Genomic DNA, 14,802 nt, shown 5'->3' on the forward strand with positions numbered 1-14,802 from the left:
AAGCCAGGACAGTTCTGTGGTATATCTCCAAGTGGGATGATGCTACGCTCTTATTACACGTCAAAGCCAGGACAGTTCTGTGGTATATGTCCAAGTGGGATGATGCTACGCTCTTATTACACGTCAAAGCCAGGACAGTTCTGTGGTATATTTCCAAGTGGGATGATGCTACGCTCTTATTCCACGTCAAAGCCAGGACAGTTCTGTGGAAGTTTACAAAACTGCTTACATGGGAAGGGCGGAATCTTTACACAGGGTGACTCGATCCGGCAGAACTATCGCCGTCAAAACATTAGCTAGTAAATGTGTTATCTGAAAGATGCCTCTTACATGAACGAGTTTGCAATGAATGGTTTTCAGACGTTTCAGTTTTATTAAACCAAGAGTTTGAATCTTAAGTCTGTAAATAATCCAATCCGAATCCTGCTTCACTGCTCATATCAACCATATCTACAATTGTTTTTCTCCTCTCCCGAAAATTTACAATTCAAAAATGATAATAAGTCTGACCTTAATACTGTTGACCAGATAAGCTTACGTACGTCATTCAGCAGAACACAATCACACAAAATCACACAAATACACACACAGACAGACACACACACACATATATACATTGCACAATTGACATCGTTGAAACCCACCGCCAAATTACTAACACCGACAATTCACAAAGTCTGTCAGAAGTCTTGATTCCCCACAGCAAACAAAGTACAATTTTACATGATAAAAATAATAAACGCGTTTTCAATTTTGAAAAGTCACTGAACTTCCCAAATTGCAACTCAAATCACTCAACTTCACAAATTACAACTCAAGTCACTCAATTTTATACATTACAACTGACTCAATACTCTACTCCACAATGAAAATGTGTGCTGTTTTTCCTGTAACATTCATATTCTCGATGTTCTGCTGACTTTGTCAATCGCACATCAAACAGGACAGTGTTGTTCAGTCTACAAGTTTCATCGATTTCACCCCAAGTGTAATAAAAGTGCTCAAAACAGTAAGTTATGGCATCTTTTAAAATCGGCGAGGTCGTTCATCTGAAGAAAACAGCGGTCAACTTATGAACGCTGAGCTATTTCCCAAAGGAATATATTCCTTTGTGAAATAGCTCAGCGTTCATAAGTCATTCAAGAGGCACATTTTTTTACATTTGTCGCGTCAAAACACAAGCTGCTTCGATCGAGAATATCGTTTATGTAACTTTACAAATGTTCATTCGTCTATGCACGTGCTGGTGTTTTCAACAGAACATTACTATGACAAACTGAGTGAAAAAAATAACACCCTTCCCACCCCACCCCCTAAAACAGAAAAACAAGTCGCGATATAAAAACATTAAAGGTACTGAACTTGTCAAAACCAGGTGCACGGAGCCCCTGGGGCTTTTAGTCATACCTCAGGCAGCTATCCGTTAGAAGAACTACCAAGTTTCATTGACTTGCACCCAACGAGTCAAGAACTGCGTTTTTTTTACGAATTAATTTCGTACTCGGACCCGGCTGGTCTTGGCCTATTTTTAGATCTAAATTTAGATCAGGTGATCACCACATCATGCACAAAAAGACACGTCACTAAGCAAACTATGTCAGACGTCATCATGAGTTTGTGTAAAACAAAATGGAGGCCGGAATCACTCAGTTGAATCGAACTCCGACCAAACACCACGTAATAACTAGGTTAATGTATGCACTCGCGTGAACAAGAAACTGTCGAGCTTCACAGATGTCGTCGTTGGGTAGTTTTGGCTTTGTTTTACTACCATAGGAGGATTTTTGAACTGTAAATGCACTCAGCTGCAACAAAAACGCAAAACGAAGGCTGTGAGCTGCACTGTGCCTTTAAGTCAACCTGTAGGCATCAAACAAAAAGATCAACACCAAAAACCAGTCATCGTCGAGACTACATTCAGATAGTCTCGGCTAAACTTCCCCGAAGACCGAGACGGGTCACGCTCGTCGCGGCGAAGCATCCGAACATAGTATACAGACTATTATCTTTAATTCTGAGCACGTTTTTGAAGTAAACACAATATAAATATACATTTTTGATTTCAGGAGAAGATGGGGAATGCAATGCAATCACTGTTAATCTTTTAGTGAAAAATCGTCTTTAATGAGCAAACTTATTAATTAAAATGTAAGCTTCCGAGCTGAAATGCAATACCAAAGTCCGGACTGAGTCAAAGACTACTTGACTAAACTTTCAATCAATTTGTTTGAAAAATGAGGGTACAGACAGTGCCGCCTCGACTTTCACATAAAAAAGCCGTTTATGACGTCATCAAAGACAGTTATTGAAAAAAAAGTCATACCCAGGAACTCTCATGTAAAGTTTCATGAAGGTCGGTCCAGTAGTTTTCTCTGAATCGCTCCACAGACACCCCACCGATTTCCTGTCAATGTTAAAACATTTAGTCAAAACTTGACTTAATGTAAAAAAGGAATAGAATTAAAAAAAACACTGGCGGGAATAAGCATTTGAAAAAGAAGAAAAATAATGACTCCAAACGTTGAACGGAATCTACCTTTTAATACTAAAGGCGTGCTCGTCAATGCTGTGTAATTTCTTCGATAATTGTGCGCTTTTCATAAAACACACTTCCTGCACGGAGTATAAAGGAACGGAAGTCAATCAGTTCCAAGACTGACCGCACGGTCTCCTCAAGAACAGTCAGCAGCTTTTGCTCATTCCACTGTTTCTCTCCTGACTGGAATAGTTCTGGGCTTAAGTTGTTCAGCGCTGTTCATTGTTCGCGTCCGTAAACATGATGGCCCAAAAAGACAACCACACTCTCTTTGCACTTTTGGCGAGCACTTTTTGTGGCTTTCTTGATTCTTGCCACAAACAATGTTGCTGCAACATCAAGGTATCAGGTGATTGTTTTGTCTTGTTCGCTGACCAGTGGTGTCCGTACATATGCGGCCCATGAAAGACAACAACACGGATTGCAGTATCTTCTTATTGTTAGGAGAGAACCTGCATGATTCATGCATATCATGCCGACCATGCTGCAACATCAGGGAATCAGGTGGTTTGCTGTCGTAAGTGTTATTGTGATTTTGCCGTTCACTCGCGTGATACATGATGGTCAAGAAAGACTACCACAATGATTTGCACTTTCTTCGCAGTTTTGATGACATATTTTGGGGCGTATTCAAGCTGATTCTCGTATCACATGCCACCAGAAACTTTGCTGCAACATCGATATATCAGGCGTTTTGTTTGCTTTTATTTTGGGGCCTGCATAATCTGCCATCAAAACATTTTCCGCAACATCGGGATATCAGGTGTTTCTTTTTGTTGTTGTTTCTTTTTCTTTATCGATAAGTTGGGTGATATTTCCTCCTCCTCTTTCAGCCGACCGAGAACAGCGTTCGAGGCGGGAATCGATCAGATGCAGTGTCTCTGTCTGCACTCAGCGTCGACATATTGCGGGAGATCGCCTCAGCGATTAGTTTAAATCCCAAAGCTGATGCTGATGGTCGGATCAGGGTGGACGATGTTCCCAGTACGAATTTCGGACACATCCTTCCACATACACAGGAAAGCTTCGGCTGCGCTGTAGTTCGTTCAGGAAAAGCAGAAGCCGTGAAGTCATGCCTGTCTCTCGGGAATCCATCTGTAAAACACAAACATAGAGCACCATTTAATTGTCTGATGAGTTTTGAAGAAAGTAGTGGAAATGGGAAGAATGGTTTGGGAGAAGAAAAAAAGCATAGTCAGACACGGAAGCCTGGATCAGTAACCATACACAGCACTCGTCCTCTACATTAAAAAAAAAAATTGAAAATAAAAGACCTGTGCACATCTACGGTTTCTCCGTAATTTCTCCGATTTTCATATGCAGAATACGGTGCTACGGATTTGTAATTAAAATTCCAAACTTCCGTTGTTTTACTCAAAAATTTTTATTACACTTTTTTCTGTTCTAAGATGTTTTGACCAATTAGTTTGCCATTGCGCTGAAAAGACGTTTTCCGATTTATCGGAAGCGCGCGTGTTCTCAGCATTGAGTCTTTGTTCTTAGACTTAGTTCGTCCAGCGTCTGCGTGGCAACTTGTGATTGAAGTGAAACATGGAAAAGAAAAAAAGAGGGCGAGATTCAGATATTGAAGAGGAGACACCAGCTCTGTCACCAAAGAAGACAACAGTGTTGATGTTTCACCTTGGCTTGTTAATAAATAGTCATTCCCATTCTACTGCGTCATAGTGTTTCAGTTTGTGTGCTTTGTGAGCAGAATTATGTCTTGAACTGTCGTTACAGCTTACTACTGAAACATTTTAAAAACTACTGAAATTTGGTTTGGGTGGCCGAGTGGTAACGCACTTGCGCTCGGAAGCGAGAGGTTGCGAGTTCGACCCTGGGTCAGGGCGTTAGCAATTTTCTCCCCCCTTTCCTAACCTAGGTGGTGGGTTCAAGTGCTAGTCTTTCGGATGAGACGAAAAACCGAGGTCCCTTCGTGTACACTACATTGGGGTGTGCACGTTAAAGATCCCACGATTGACAAAAGGGTCTTTCCTGGCAAAATTGTATAGGCATAGATAAAAAATGTCCACCAAAATACCCGTGTGACTTGGAATAATAGGCCGTGAAAAGTAGGATATGCGCCGAAATGGCTGCGATCTGCTGGTCGATGTGAATGCGTGATGTATTGTGTAAAAAAATCCATCTCACACGGCATAAATAGATCCCTGCGCCTTGAGTCCGAGTCTGGAGATACGCGCGCGATAGAAGACTTCATATAACATTAGCGTTTTGAGTGTGCACATGTCTGAAAAAAGCTTTCGAAAGAGGATTTGTGACTTAAGGCACAGTAAGCCTCCCGTAAACCATCACATATACTGTTAGGCTTTTACACACAGTACAAACACCCTTTCATTTAAACACTCACCGCTTGAGAACATCCTAGGTGCCCTCCATAAAGAGCGAGCAATTTTCAAAGATTTTATTTTTGCGTTGTTTATCTTACCCCTGAGCCATCGTGAACCCGTGTGATCCAGTTTCCCCTTTTCACAATGTTGTCGTCAGTTTGTAATTCGCTGTGAGCTTATCTGCAATAGCACGTTATTATGTACCTCTGACTATGCACGAAACAAACGGCTGTGGTTCACAAGAACTCTAGCGATGGCTTTTGACTGTTAAGAGGAACTGGCGATAGGCATAAACCGTCGTCTGCTACGAGAACCACGACCTTGTGTGACCCTGCTTCCGGGCTTTTATTTTTTCAAACTGTCAAAACTTCGAATTGTACTGATCTTGTCTTGATGAAAAAAGAATTCTTTTGTGATTTAAGAATGTTTGTGTAACAAGCTGTCAATTTATTATTTAGATTTTAAAAGTTAGGTCTAGCGCCAAAACACACCACGGTCCGATTGTGTGAGGAGACAATCCGCAAAGTTAATTCTTTGAAAATGGAAAATTTCCTAAATAAATTTTCATTTAATTAATATACTTACCCGAATCACATTAGCATTGAGTCACCTGAGATGCTTATCACTGAAAAACGCTTACCCGGCTAAAGAATTTAAAGGGAAGCAACCCCATCACCAAAACGAAAGTGAAAGTAGCTTTGGTAATGGGCCAGTACACCGGGAGTTACCTCCCATACGGGTGTATGCCACGTCACTTCCTCTAGGAACACGTGCCTCTTATCATACGGCTTTAAAAAATCTTAAAACCATAAGCGGGGCAGGTGGGAGGGAATACAGTATGTGATTCGGGTAAGTATATTAATTAAATGAAAATTTATTTAGGAAATTTTCCATTAAATATCATATTCTTACTCCGAATCACATTAGCAGATAACATCAACAAGGCGGTGGGCTAGAAATGAATCAAAACTCACCATCAAGTTCTGGACAGGAACTGGCCTGCTGCTATGAGCGCTGGAAGGCCTCTGGAGCCATCCTGTCGAAGAGCTGTGACGTCCCGAAGATAAAAGTTTATAAAAACATCTTCGGAACGCCAATACGCAGTTGTCAGCACCTCCTCTAGACGTCTGGAGCGCAGAACTGCCAGAGAGGATGCCCACGCCCTCGTTTCATGGGCTCGGGCCGAGTCAAGTGGCAAGGAGGGCATAACCCCCCCCCTCTTTGTGCGACTCCACTCATAAGCCTGCTTGATGAGCGAGGACACCCACCGGGCCAACGTTACCTTCGACAAATCTTTCTCGCGCCTAGTAAGGAGAGAGATAAACAACAACTTCTGAGAACTAGACCGAATCGGCTGAGTCCGGGCTAAGTACAGACGAAGTGCCCTCACAGGGCAATTGACCGAATCGGGGTCATCCGGGGCCAACGCGCTGGTCAGAGCCTTAACTCTAACCAGCGGAGAGGCCTGCCCCGGAGACTGATTCTTGGCCAGGAAATCAGGCCGGAAACGCAAAGATGCGGAACCGTCCGGCTCAAAGGAGATATCTCCAGGCTGACCCGACAGGGCGTGGACCTCGCTACCCCGTCGGGCCGTAGCCAACAAAAGGAGAAACAGCGCTTTGCGAGTGACATTGATCAGACTGGCCTCGCTTAAAGGCTCAAAATCCGCAGAACGAAGGAATTCCAGGATTAAAAACAAGTCCCACTTGGGAGCGGGCAAACGAGCTTTAGCTTCCTTAAGAGCAGCCCCTTTAATGACTGCAGCTATAACACCCCCGACTCGAACAGAACGACCAATCTGCTTAAGAGTCGCCGAGATAGCGGAGCGCCGGACCCTCAGCGAGGAGACTGAGGCGCCCTGCGAAGACATGAAAGAGAGGTGGTTAGCGACCTGAATAGAGCGCGGAGCCACCGAACTCACCCCTCTAGCTGAACACCAGGCAGTCCATGCCTTCCAGTGGGAAGCATAAACTGAAGAGGTGGACGCTCTATGCGAGCGAGCCACCAAGTCCAGAGTCAAAGACGACGCCCCAGAGCGCTTCAGCGAGTCCCGAACAACTTCCACACGTGAAGCTTCAGAAGACTGGGCTCCTCGTGTGGAATGCCTGTTCGGGGCTGCACTAGTTCCCCTCGCACGAGTGCGAGAGGAATGGGGGGCCCTTGGGCGAGCCGAAGAAGATCTGGAAACCAGACCTGCGACGGCCACAGAGGAGCGACCAGAAGAAGAAGGGCCGGCTCCTCCATCTCCGCTTTCCGGATTACTCGGCTGAGTAACGGAAAGGGAGGAAAGGCGTACGCCTCCAGACCCGTCCAGGGAAAGTCCAGAGCGTTCACTCGCCATGCCTGAGGGTCCGGGAATGGCGAGACGAACACCGGAAGCCTCTTTGAGTACCTTGTGGCAAAAAGGTCCACCAGAGGCTTTTGGACCTGGGCCCAAAGGCGAAGCAGTGCCCCGTGAGTGATCGTCCACTCCGACTGAAGCACTGTACCGGAACGACTGAGCGCATCCGCCAAAGTGTTCAGCCTCCCTGGAAGGTACCTGGCCGAGATCGTGATATGATGCTGAAAGCACCACACCAGGATCTCGCAAGCCCTCTCCGAGAGAGACGGGGACCGCGAGCCTCCCTGCTTGTTGATGTACGCCGCCACTGTCATGTTGTCTGTAAACAGACGAACATGTTTGGCGTACAGGGAGGGCAGAAACTTGGCCAGAGCTAGAGCAACTGCCTCTAGCTCCAGCAAGTTGATGTGCCACAAGGACTGCTCCGTCGTCCACAGACCGGAAGTAGTCTGAAGATCTGTATGTGCCCCCCAACCCTCCCTGGACGCATCTGTAAAGAGGTCCAGGTCGGGGAGGGGCACGACGATCGGAACACCTCTGCAGACCCACTCCGTGTCCAACCACGGAAGGGTCGCAGACTGGAACCATCCCTGCAAAGGGATGAGGGCGTCCCAGTCCACCAGAGGAGAGTCCACAAACGGCTTCAGCGCGAACTGAAGCGGACGTTTGTGGACCCGGCCCAGTGAAACCAGAAGAGCCATAGACTCCATCTGCCCCAAGATGGAGGCGAGCGAGCGGATGGAAGCCATCAGGAGAGGTAAAGTGGAGCGAATCTGGGCTTGGAGCTTGTCCACCCTTCTCTGAGAAGGCTGGACAGTCCAAGCGACCGTGTCGAAAGACATCCCCAGATAAGTGAATGTCTGTGACGGGGTCAGCTCCGACTTTACCCGGTTGATCGAGAACCCCAACGAGTTGGATTCTCGAAGAACCGTCAGGGTATCCTGCGAACAGCCGCTCTGGGACTGGTTCATGATGAGCCAGTCGTCCAGATAAGCCCGCAGACGGATACCCTGGGACCTCACCAGTGCACAGACCTGTCTCACCACCATGGTGAAAATCCATGGTGCGAGAGACAGCCCGAAAGGGAGTGCGCGAAACTGGTAGATCTGATCTCCCCACCGGAAACGAAGCCATTTCCGGTCGGCCGGATGCATAAGAATGTGAAAGTATGCGTCCGTGAGATCGATCGAGGTCACCCAGTCTCCTGGGCGGAGAGAGTCTCGGACAGAGGCTGGCGTCTCCATCTTGAATTTTATCTCCCTCAAGAAAGTATTGAGGAGAGATAAATCCAACACGGGACGCCATCCTCCTGATGCTTTGGGAACAGCGAACAGACGCCCGTAAAATCCCAGGGAGCTGTGGACCCGAACTCTCTCCACCGCGCCCTTCTGCTCCAGGGAGGCAATTTCCGACTGCAAGACGGAACGTGCTTCCTGCGAGAAGGGGGGCTTGAACCGCGGAGGCACTCGGGTAAGAGGCGCCTTTTCCTCCCGCCAGAGTAGACGGAAGCCCGATCTCACCACTCCCACAATCCATTGGCTGTCTACTACCAACATCCAACGAGAAAGTGCCCGGGAGGGGCCTCCCGCCATCACCAAGGTGGAGGGCGGGAGGGAGGTGAGATCGGGAGCGCTTCATTGGGGGTGTGGCTTACTTCCAGAGCCGCCACGCCCCCTCCCCGATGCCGTCCTCTTCTTACCACCACGAGCGGCCGGCGGAGCCTGCCGCTTCTGAGCTGGCTTGGGGTTAGACGATGTCTGAGCCTGCTTCTGTTTAGAAGGCTGAGACTGTTTCACCCCCTTCAGAGTGTAGTCAAGGAACTGACTGTCCTTGTTTGACTGAATCTCCTTCTGTCTGGCATCCAGTGCCAGCGGACAGAAGAGAGACTCCTCTGAGACCGGGGAGACTCTCAAGGTCTCCCTAGTAGCCAGTTCCGTGAATTGGGACTGCGAGAGGAAGAGATCCCTCCTGCAGAGTACCGCTTGGGTGTACTGCAGGGAGGAAAGACGCAATTGTTCCTCATTGACCTTGGCCAATGCGGCCAAAAGCGCAGAGACATCGTCCGCATTCTGTTCTTCACTGAGAGTGAAAGGAACTAGCGAATCGGTCAATGCCCGAGACAGAGCCCGAACGAGAGTCTCCGCAATGGAGGACAGTTCGATCTGCCGACGTCCAACCTCCTCAGCAGAGAGAAGGGAAGCCTCGGAAACCGGCAAAACCGAATCACGCTTGATCGGTTTAGTCAGAAGAGGCAGCAATTCCCGGGAAACCGGAAGGGTAGCCCTAGGGAGTGCAAAAGACGCCAGCCAATTCTGGCTCTGATTGGGCATGCCAAGCTTCCTATTGGCCGTAGGCACGAAGGAAGAGGCTTGGGCAGCTGAAGCCACCCACTGCTGAGCTGATTCCGGAACTGGACCAAAAGGAAGCAGTAACGGAACAGGCACTGGCCGAATACCACTCCCCGCATGTGCTGGACGAACCAGTGAATGCGAAAGATGGTAAGCCACTGACGGAGACTCGGCGAACCGGAAGGAAGAAACATCCTCCTGTGCCGGCCGGAAGTCCGCCATGGCAGAAGGAACGAATGATGCGGAAGAGTCCGCAGCCACCACCCCTTCAGGAAAATAACGAGACGTTACTTCCGCCGCGACGTCAAGAACAGACTTGAGCTTCGACGGAAACACGCCCCGCGACTCCTCGCTGACCACTGATGGAGCATCAGAATAGTCACACGTGGAACCATGACCGAAGTCACCAGTTCCGGAAGCAGAAGCATGCCCTGGCAAACCGGAAACCGGAAAAGCCTGAGCACTAACGTCATCCTGCCGCCCAAAATCCTGTGAAGGTAAAGGGTAAGCAGGACGACCATCCGCAAAAACCGGAGCTGGATGAGCTGACGTCACTCCCCCGACTGAGTGGAGTGATGCCTGCTCAAGCCTAGGCGCTTGAAAACCGGAAGGCGCACGCTGTAATCCACTATCTGGTATCCGGAAGGAACCACCAGAAGAGGAAGAAGCGTTTCCGGCCGAAACCGGAAGTGTAGTCAACGGAACCGCAAAATGCGGAAGTGAAGACTGCACTGGTTGACTTCGCGATCCGGAAGGACCGGAAGCCAGTGAATACTCCATCCTGCCGCGACCGCCGTAGCGTGCCGGAGCGGACGGATCATCACTTCCGGCAAGTGCCGGAAATGCGGCAGTCGAAACCGACTGCCGCCGCTGTTCGAACAAGTCCGGGGCCTCGTAGGTTATCGCCGGAAATGAAAGATCAGCAAGGTATCGGTCGTGACCCGATGCGAAAGAGCTGTCCCCCGAAGGAGAACGTCCAGGCGCCTCACGAGGGCTATCGGACCAGCTCTGCTTACCAACCGACGCTGAAGAGGGAGGACGCTGCTCCAAGCCGGAAGTGGAGGACAAAGACACGGAAGCCAAAGCCCGGACGTCACTGCCAGATGCCGGAAACGCCGAACTGCTGGCGACGGAACGCTGAAATTCTGCCTGCACCAAGCTGCGGATTTCTGGAACCAGTGACTTTAACAGAGAGGAAACCAACGCACCTTGTCCAGGTGCTAACAAAGAAGACGAAGTCTCCGATGTAGAGACAGGTGCAGAAGTAACAGTAGCGCTAGGCGCCGCAAAAGAAGCAGAAGTAGTAACGGCGCTAGGCGCCGAAATTGGTACAGCCAACAAAGTGTTACGCTCTTGGTCTGTAACAAGTAACGTTGCTTTGGAAGAGGAAGACTTAGCCTTAATTTTCCCCTTGGGGTCCGACTTGCCACGGCGCTTGTCTGAATCAGACATGTTGACAACAACACGTGGCAACGCGAAAAAATTTACTGAAACATAAGTCTAAACGACTGGAAAATTCAGTAAACACACGCACTAATGCGTTAACAAAATACTATAGCTAAACTTGCCCCACAAGCAGAGGCACGGAGAGCTACAAACAAAGTCACACGAGCTAGAAAACTAACTCACACAACAAAATGGCGACACGCAAGACACTGACACAAACGTCAACAACACGTGGCAAAGCAAAAAGATTTACTGAAACGTAAGTCAAAACGACTGAAAACACAGTAAACACACACGCTTACGCGTCAACAAAATACTAAAGCTACACTTGCCCAAACAGAAAGAGGGCACGCAGAGCTACTAGCAAAGTCACACGAGTTAGCTAACTAACTCACACAACAAAATGGCGAAACACGCAAGTCACTGACACACAAGTCCGTAAAAAACGGACAACGTACAGTAACGAAACAGCGCAAACAACCAACAACAAACGGGAACGAGCTCACCAAACTGTAGGCAAGGCGAGCAGACAAGCTGGGTAACGTGGCCGGCGGGTGTCACTCAAACACACAAGGTCAGCCACAGAGCGTCAAAAAGTGAACCGTCCTCTCCGAGGTGAAAAAGACGTATGATAAGAGGCACGTGTTCCTAGAGGAAGTGACGTGGCATACACCCGTATGGGAGGTAACTCCCGGTGTACTGGCCCATTACCAAAGCTACTTTCACTTTCGTTTTGGTGATGGGGTTGCTTCCCTTTAAATTCTTTAGCCGGGTAAGCGTTTTTCAGTGATAAGCATCTCAGGTGACTCAATGCTAATGTGATTCGGAGTAAGAATATGATATTTAATTGCTCTCTCTTTACGTAGGGCACCTAGGATGTTCCCGTTCGGTGAGCGTTCAAATGGAAGGGTGTTTGTACTGTGTGTAAAAGCCTGACAGTATCTGTGATGGTTTACGGGAGGCTTACTGTGCCTTTAAGCATAATCAGACGCGTGAACTGGATACACTATCACACTCTTACTTATTTGTTAAAGGTTTTTTTGGCTGAACGAAACTGAAGAAAGCGGAAGAAAGATCACCAAAGGATTTGATGAAAAAGCATCAAAATCAATCACGGGAGCTCCGATAAATGTAACAGTCGGCAGGTGACCCGTAAGTTTGAAACGTTGAAGACACTTTCAGATTTGAACAACCATAAAAGAAAAATCATCGTACAGTCAAAAAGTCTTAACGACTCGATTGCGCTTGCATGCATTGATTAGAAGAAGAAGCAAAAAAGGGAGGAGGGAATAAGTCGGAATGGCGGTACTAGGAACACGATCATTCACATCTGATATTTACATTTTAGCTTCAAGTAACTGAGAGAAAAAACACTTTAAAAGGCAGAACGAACGAAGCGAAGGGGCGAAACAGCACAGGGGTTGCGGAGTCTACGAAAAGAAAAGAAAATGCACATAAAAAAACACACACAAAAACTCTGAGTTAAACTCCACTTTGCAACTGGCCTAAAAGAATCAACTGGCTGAAGAACGAGGTTTGCGCCAAAGTGCAGGCACCCACGCCCAAATGCAAAATCAATTCCAAAGGGAAAGCCTCTACGATGCCCCCAAAATGCTTTTTCCGCTGTTCTTAGCGATGAGATAATAAATCTAAATCAACGTCTGTAAACTTTTTCCCTTTCCACTTCTCTGTTAAAAAATGCAGAAGTCTGTTTTAACGGAACGATCGAAAAGCAAGGCAAAAACGGAAGCCCTCCCTCCCTCCCTCCCTCCCTCTCTTTTGCCGCACAGCAAAGCTGGCCTCTCCTTCAGTGCACGCTGCAAAACTTCCGGGCAGACAGGCACATATATACGTTGATATTATTCTGAGACAAACATTAGTTCAGATTAATACTCACCTAAAGAGTATTACCCCCCAACCCCACCCCTGATTTTGCCACCAATTTGATATCTAATATACAACGCATCAACGGCGAATGTTGACATGCAAACGGTACGGTACTCTGGTTTCTTGCAGAAGCCATGCAGGAGCTGGCAAGGGAGTATCATTATCCACAATCGAGAAAATGTGTGCCAAGCGGCTTGTAATTAGCGTGCATGCCACCTTCATCAAATGTGGCTTCGCGAGTTCGGAAAGTGTCACAGGACAGGAAAATCAGTGCATGTGCACACTCCGCGCTTTGATCTGCAACACCTGTGCCGAACAAGCAGCGGCAAAGCAGTGTGAGAAAACGAGTAAGGAAGTGCCATTCTCAAGTTTCTAGACGTGCACCTCAATGAACTGTACTGTGTGCCACTCCACACACACACACACACACACACACACACACACACACACACACACGATAAATCAAGGATGAATCCTTCCCCGAAACAAAAAAGTAGACCCTTTAAAGGATTCACATCTCCAGATCTCACGGATGTACTATGTCTACCAAAACAACAATGCCAGATCTATGACAGAGGGACAAATATCCTCCCCAGGGATATAATAGCATACTCTGTGGAGCAGCCTACATTTTCAGTGAACCAACACAGGTAGATAATAGCGTGACCCCTTGCATGGAGGCACTCAGTAGACCGAAACAACAATGTCGGTTCAGTGACAGGGGAACAATATCCTCCCCAGTCTCAAGGATGTACTATAGTATACTGGGTCGAGCAGCCCAGATTTCGTGTGAACCAGCACAGGGTGATATTAGTTGAACCAAAGATCTTGTATGCTACATACAAGATCTTTGGTTGAACGGTTGCAGCGGCTAAAAGAAAACAAAAAAACCCGTCATATCCCTGGCAGGGGACAAAAATCCTCTTCGTAGATTCCGTTTCATGAGTGTATTAGTCTACCCGGTGGTGCAGCCCAGTCTCAAGGATGTACTATACTGGGTCGAGCAGCCCAGATTTCGTGTGAACCAGCACAGGGTGATATTAGTCTAAACGGTTGCAGGGGCTACAAAAACAACCACTAAACAAGAAGAGCAAACGCTCGATCGAGTCACTTTCGCAGTTCTGAATATTATATGAGGCATCAGATGGACAGGAAGAAATTGCTATTCACAACACAATGAGTCACGTTCACATAAAATTTGAGCCCGGTCACTTTTATAGTTTCCGAGAAAAGCCCAACGTTAAGTTGTGTGTTGCCGAACAGAAAAGGCTAGTTATCTCCCTTGTTTTTCTGATAACGTTCGTAAAAGGCTACAGATGTAAATACTTTGATGTAAAGAATAATCCTACAAAGTTTCAATCACATCCGATGAACTTTGTCAAAGATATAAAATGTCTAATTTTTCCTTTGACGCTGACCTGTGACCTTGAAAAAGGTCAAAGGTCAACGAAACCATCGTTAAAGTGTAGAGGTCATTGGAGGTCACGACTAAACAAAATATGAGCCCGATCGCTTTGATAGTTTCCGAGAAAAGAGACCGATTACATAGAGTCACTTTTTCTCAAGTGACTCAAAAACCATCATATCCCTGACAGGGGAAAAGATCCTCTTCGTCGATTCACAGTCTCATGAGTGTAAAGTATACCCGGTGGTGTAGCCCAGATTTTCAATGAAGCAGCACCAGGTGATACCAGCTTGAGCCATTGCACGTGCGTCGCACTATTCGCCCCTTAGGTGAGTGCTACTGTCTGTCAGTGTCACCCCTGGGGTTCCTTGCCTGCCAAAACCCTCGTATGATTGCATTCACAACCTGAGCCAAGTAGAAAGTGCAGGATAGAGCTCACTGTCTTCTCTAAACAGTCTCTGGGCCAAGCCATGTGCCTTTTTAAAACAGAC

The 14,802-nt window shown here is 47.4% G+C and overlaps 1 protein-coding gene across 2 annotated transcripts in view; it reads right to left on the reverse strand.

Moving 5' to 3' along the window:
* Positions 1-675: 675 nt before the first annotated feature.
* Positions 676-14,802, reverse strand: part of LOC138981132 (zinc finger CCCH domain-containing protein 10-like) — a 114,507-nt gene continuing 100,380 nt past the window's right edge. For both annotated transcript variants that reach the window (XM_070353972.1, XM_070353973.1), the window contains one exon: positions 676-3,631. The gene's annotated coding sequence lies outside the window, so the exon portion shown is untranslated. The remainder of the gene's footprint in view (positions 3,632-14,802) is intronic.

This window comes from Littorina saxatilis, linkage group LG12, assembly GCF_037325665.1.
Source record: "Littorina saxatilis isolate snail1 linkage group LG12, US_GU_Lsax_2.0, whole genome shotgun sequence".
In the NCBI taxonomy this organism is placed as follows: domain Eukaryota; kingdom Metazoa; phylum Mollusca; class Gastropoda; order Littorinimorpha; family Littorinidae; genus Littorina; species Littorina saxatilis.